This window comes from Limulus polyphemus, unplaced genomic scaffold (assembly GCF_000517525.1).
Source record: "Limulus polyphemus unplaced genomic scaffold, Limulus_polyphemus-2.1.2 Scaffold2615, whole genome shotgun sequence".
Classification (NCBI taxonomy): Eukaryota; Metazoa; Arthropoda; class Merostomata; order Xiphosura; family Limulidae; genus Limulus; species Limulus polyphemus.
Genome location: NW_013668225.1, coordinates 108935 through 115747, shown reverse-complemented (window position 1 = coordinate 115747; position 6813 = coordinate 108935). Strand labels below are relative to the sequence as shown.

The following is a 6813-nucleotide window of genomic DNA, read 5'->3' as shown; positions in this document are numbered from 1 at the left end:
GAAATAACTCAGCATCCTCTTTGGCAGGCCATAACAAGAAATCAGCTTTGAGATGCTTTTTTGAGCAAAGCGCACTCCTAGAAGGATTTGGAATTGCCCCTTTGACATCAGAAAAGATAAAGAATGCTGAAAATTTTGCATGAAATTTTTTTAATCTGCTCTTGAAACTGATATCATTGACCAAACACGAATGGTCTAGCTTAAAAACGCTCAACAGTTAGACAAACTTCCTCCAACTTGTGATTTTCCCAAGTTTCATATCATGAGTACACTATCAGGCTCTAATTTGGATACAAACATACGTTCCATTTCCAGAGCTTCCCCCTGTGATTGATTATAGTTGGGTACTTAAAGATGGTAGTTACACCCGATTCTGTCCTCTCTACCTCCAGTACCATAAGTATGTGAAAAACTGATCATATGTTAGTGCAAGACGAATTGTTCAACAATGCGATGCAAGTATCAAAAGACAAAGTTGGGATGTTGTGGGATATACAAATGTGCAGGCAATTGCATGAACATGGACAACTAGTTTTTTCTCCTTATAAGATTTTCTAAATTAACATACGACCAAAAGCTGTCCTCTACTATTGATCATTGATTTTGTTACAATTTAGACATACCAGATACTATTTAATTCAATTACGCAGAAATGGAAAAGGCAGCCCTTACGCCTAAATAAACACAGGTGCGCCATTATGGGTTGTTTCTTCAATTTTTGGAAGAAAGAGACAAACTTTAGGTTTGTAATCACCATTTTTGAACTTAGCATTTACAAATTGACACAAACTGCATACTAAAAGAAAATTTAACTCTATGTATTAATATATATATATAACCAAACCCCAGGAGCAAAAGGCGACCATTTTGTTTTTCAATATGAGGGTGAAGGAGCCATTTGCCAGGCGGGCAAACAAAATATTTGAATTCAGCACCTTCAAATTGATTAAAATCAATTGTTTGCCATAAATTACCCCCCAAATGCTTGATCCATCTTTTCTAGCAGGTTTTGAAGAAAAAAAAACGAACCAAATTATGTGTGTAATTTAATATTTAAATGGCAGGCATGACACATGTACCATAGCGATTATTAACTTATTGTTGCAACTGTATTGATATCGCGTATTATTTATTTATGTATATGGTTCCTGACCTTTCGCACACAACGCTGCTGACAGGATCACAGTTTTTTGTTTTGTTTTTACCACTGCATGATTGATTTCGGCCATGTTACACTAACGTTATGCGAACGTCTAGGCTGTCTCCCACAACAGAAATATTTAATTCGTTGTTTAAAAGATAGCAACAAGCTCAGTTTCGAGCATAGGATCGGCAATCACGGTGATAGCTGATGGTAAGTGTCGAATTATAGCCAACACTGCGTGATTGCGAATTTTATAAATACTGCAGATAGAGTGGCCATCCTTGAAGCTGACTACAAGGAGTGGCAAGAATCGTGCAAGCAGGAGATGGCGATTCTAGAAAAAAAGGGAGGTAAAAATTCGTAGCTACATATGATATGGAGAAAATATTTAGTTTCATATAAAGTATGCAACAGCGACAGCACACTTAGAGTTTATGGTCATCACAATGGAAGAGGGTCGTAGAAGTATCACGACCAAAGCTCCATCAGAAATGGAGGAGGGAGGAATTATATTAATATAATCAATTCATAATTGTTAATTAACACGTTTTAGACCTTGTAGAGTGTGCACAATGTATCTTTAAGACGAAATCTGGCTAGCTGCAGCAAAACCGTGACTGACCTTTCTATGGCCAACAGAGAGGAGGAGGAATGGGGAATATAACAATTATAAGAAATATTTAAAATGCTAATTGCATACATATGCTATTATATTTTTACATATTGTCTTATAATTGGATTGAATACATATACATGCATCTATACAACTTGAAAAAATTCACATGACTCTCTATATATATATGGGCCCGGCATGGCCAGATGGTTAGGGCGCTCGACTCGAATCCCCGTCACACCAAACATGCCAACCTCCGCCTTTGCCTGGGCCCAAGTTCGGGATGAGAAAGGGGGAGGGTTGGGCGCGGGGCTAGCACTCCACCCCGTAAAAACCAACCTGCTACAAGTAACTGCAACAACACCTTCCGTTGCTTCACTGGGAGTTTACAGGAATAAAAAAAAACAACAACTATATATATATATATATACTAGCCAACATGCATTGTATGTGCATGCATGTATTAAACTCATGTGTTACAAAATCTAGTAAATGCACCATTCCAGTATAGTTCAGTAGTCCCTTCAATCCAGTATCTAAAGGCTTCCCATATAGCTACAGGGCATAAATATAGTAGTTATACATATTTTACAAGCATATAAATGACATGGTTTATGTTTATCATCATGTATCATAATGTAGTACTACTATCAATGATAACAGGAGCAATAGTTATCCAATCTGCATGAAGCTAATCCAAAGAGAGCATCATACACCGACTACGTACTTCATAAAACAAAACTGTTTCAGGGATTTGTAGCTTGAAAAAATGATGTCATCACTATGTTTCAAACCTTAAGGTTGTTTATTTACTTTTTTTTTGCAATTGCATTTTCACTTTAAGCTACCTTTCTTGTTCCTGTAATTTTTTGAAGATCCCTATTACCTCTTTTTAAATTAATTTTTTTTAGTAATCTTGTATACAGAGAAATACATCATAGCTGAAACATTAACCTCTCCGAGATAGTGGCCTTGTGGAAATTTCTCATAAATCTAGTGTCCTATCTAGTCTATTATTGGATATTTATGGACACTACGATGTCTTAGAAAATATAAACAGACGACGTATATAAACATAAAAACTTACGTACAATATAAAAAAATGATAATTCTAAAATAAATGTATTACAGACGCTATAATATTTAACACGACAAATACTGCATCATAATTGTAAATTACATGAGTAAACATTTATGAAAACGAAAGATCGTCAGAATTTTTTATTTACGTTATGTACAAGTAAAAATATCTATAATTTTTAGTTAGGAAAATGGTAATTGTATCATACGGTGAATATGGAAACTAAATAGCATAATTAAAGGTACTAAAAGTCACGGATAATCATTACACTTTGTGTGGTAGTGTTTCGTTAACTTGTAGGTCGTAGTTGACATTTCCAATATGACTTTTCACTTCGTACTGTTTCACACATTGTTTATTACACGTTTAAATAATCATCTTAATTAATACGGTAGAAAGCTCCGCCTAACACCCTAGATCAATTGGCGTACTTTGGTTTGGGATCAGTCGTTAGCACGTGATTGTTTAGTATTCATGTATATTTTTGATTATATTTCACTGAAACGTGACCTATTTGTTTCTGCAAATTTTAGGACCAAAAATTCGCTTAAGGGTACAGTCTTTTTGTCATTTTCAAATGGTAAAATAATTGATATATCGTACAGTACTAGTACTACTAGTTATTAATATTAGCACCCGAGGCTGGAGTATTAAATGTTGGTATTACTATTAGTATAAGATTGTTAACAATAAAACTAAATGAATCGTAGGCCATAACGTTTTAAGCGAGGTTTGAAACTTAGCCGAAATTCTACTATGTCGTCTCTGATACATTATAATGTAATTTTGCAATTAAGGAGATAATAATAATACTAAATATATTGGTATATAAAATTATAAGCCTTAAGAGGTGTGCCATATTTCCTCATACAGTATTAGCAAAAAATTGTCCAGCTGTCGGTTTTTAAAGGTTTGTAATTCTAGACTGTGACGTACATTGGTACATTATCCAAACTCATTCATGGTCTAGTTATTAAGCTCAGCTGTTCGACAAAAAATGCCTGTATGTAATCTTTGAGAGGTTATATCTATAAATTTTAGCGTTCAACTTTAATTTCAATTTTATTTTCCCAAGAAATATATCATAGGAAATATATGAAATTATTTTTGTCTAGTCTCATAACTTAAATCAGGAATTATTCTAGTAATTGTTCCCTTTTAAGTAACCTCTAATCAATATTTATTCTTTCTATAAATTATAATACAGTAAAAGAACTTAACATTTAACATCATATTTAAAGTATTATAATAGTTGTTTAAATTTGTTGATGATATTAAAGTTTTAAACTTAAAGGTTTTGGTGTTGTTGGCTGTGAGGAGGATGCTACTGTTTTACAAACAGATTTAGATTATGTGGTGAGTTGGACAAATATGTAACAGATGGCTTTTAATTATAATGAATGCAAAGTTGTGCATGTCTTCAGTTTTGGGCTTCTTACCTCGGAAAGGATACTGAATTGTTGGAAAGAATTCAGAAGAGGGACACTAGGATGATGCCTGGGCTGAAAGGCTAATATTTCTGAACTTGTTTTCTTTTGAAACAAAAGAGTTAGAGGGGATCTGATTGAGGTGTTTAAAATTGTTAAGGGAATTGATAGTGTTGATGCATCATTTTTTTGTACTTAATGGTGAGAATGGTAAGACTAGGAGACACAAATATAAATGTTGGCAGGGTAGGAGTGATTTTCAACTGAGACAGCTTATTTTTCTAACAGGCTGGTTGGCCTTTGGAATATGTTGCTTTCAGTTGTGGTAGATGCAGTTAATTTAAGGGGGTTTACGGGAAAGCATGATTAATGTTTAAATTATAAAGGTTGGCTTTGAGGTTTTAGTGTTTAATTTATTGGATAGGACAGCCTGGATGGTCCAAAAGGTCTCTTGTTGTCTTTTAATGTGGTGTTATGAGAGTTATCATAAATTATAATTATGATAAGAATAACCTTGATAATGTTATTGAAGAAAAGGATCTTGGCATTCTGATTGATCAGTCTTAAGCAGGGTTCTGTTGCTAGTTGTAGGACAAATAGGATTTTAGTTTGTATCTACAGAAATATTTAATATAATTCTAAAAAAGTTGTGATTTCATACTATAGGTCACTGGTTAAGTCTCATTTGAAGTATTGTGTTCAGTCTAGGGCTCCTTTACCTTAGGAAGGATATTGAAATTGAATTGTTGGCATATGAAAAAAGGTTAAAATTTTTGAAATTGTTTTATCTTAAAAAAAGAAGAAGAGTTAGATGGAATCTAATTGAGGTGTTGTAGATTGTTAAGGTAATTGATAGTGTCATATGTCACCTTTTTTTCCCTATTTCAATTTAATGATGAAAATTGTAGGACTAGGGATCACAAGTATAAATGTTGGCAGTGTTGGAATCATTTTCAGCTAAAGCAGTTTTATTTTATTAACAGTGTGGTTGGCCCTTAGAATGGGTTTCTGTCAAATGGGATAAATTTAAGGGAATGCTTGATAAATATTTAATTGAGAGGGCTGGCTTGAGCTGTTTTTTTGAAAGTTTAGTTTAATGGATGAGACAACCTAGATGGACCAACAGGTCTCTTGCCCTTAAAATTTATGTTCTGTAGTCCTTCGCTCAAACCTTTTTGAGTTGCGTGACTTACTTTAAATGGGTATTAGATATAATAACTTTTTGTGTGATTATACATGTAATTGTAATTATTTTAGTCACTAAATAATTTATGTAAATAGTGGTTTATTTTGAATTTTTAGTGACGTTAATGAACTACAGCTAAAGTGATGAAATTTGGTTACATAGACAAACTAGTATTTTAAAATATTCTTTAAAGAGAAGAGACAGTTCTCTAAGCATGTTTAAGGCTCTTTTTATAGTTTTGATTTACTTATTATAATTGTTTTATTTTTGTGTATTTTGTAAAGAAATTTTGAAGGGTTTTAAAGAGTTTAAAATGCCCAAATTTTCATATATTGTAGGGCATATTTCACTCTTATGAGAGATGACAGCTTTAACTTCAATGATTGATGAAGTATCACAACTTTCACAAAAACTTTGAGGTTCTATTTAAAAGAAACCCAGTGCTTCAGTTACTGTACATGGATTCCTATCTGTACCTTCTTTAGGGGTGAATTAAGAATGAGCAGAACATTAGTAAAAACTTCTTGTTTTTCATATGACACTAGCTTTACCTAGAGCTCAGTTAATTTTGATTTATTTTCTGCTCAACATCTTTCAAAATGGAGCTCAGAAAATGACAAATAGTGCTAAAAAATCTTGACATTCAATAAATTTGAATATACATAGCATAATATTTCTATTTGTAATAAATAACATAACAGTGAATACTATACGGTGTATAGTATAATTATACAATTTTTTTAATACATCATTCAAATATCTAGCTCTAAACTGTTTTCATTTTCTTCAAATCCTAATCCAATACCCAACAGTTATGGTACAGAAAAAATGTTGCCCTGATAGTTTTATCAGCTAATGAACTTCTTTGTCATGGTAGGCTTAACTTGATGCTTTGTGATTGGTTCATCCCTTTAAGAAAAGCCAGTAAGTGTAACTTAAGTGAAGCAATGATTTAGAAGTTTAGAGAATGGTGTAACGTAGATTTCATCTGTTTTCAACTTTTTTTGCTATAATTATTCCTTCAGCAACTGGTTAATTAGAAAATCCAGACTACCAAACACAATTAACACACCAGCCTCTCAATCATTACCATCCATTAAAACAACTTTTAGTAATAAAATGTGATAAATTAAGAAACAGTCGTTCAAAAATAAGCCCTTACTTTCATTCCACTAGTAAATGAAATTGAAATAGTAATATAACAAATATTTGTATGTTTTACTTTTATTAGATAATTGTACACGTGTCAGAAATCCATTTGCAACAATTGTGTATTTTACATATTTGTGTGACTTGTAAAGAAACATAACAATAGTTATATAACAGGAAGCAGTGAAAAACAACTCTTAATTTGTCTCAAGG

General features: G+C 32.6%; 1 protein-coding gene across 1 annotated transcript in view; it reads left to right on the top strand.

Annotated features, from left to right (window-relative positions):
* Positions 1 to 3155: 3155 nt before the first annotated feature.
* The window catches only part of LOC106467435 (oxysterol-binding protein-related protein 1-like), a 59130-nt gene continuing 55472 nt past the window's right edge, over positions 3156 to 6813 (top strand). The window contains 1 exon segment of the mRNA XM_013927785.2: positions 3156 to 3391. The gene's annotated coding sequence lies outside the window, so the exon portion shown is untranslated.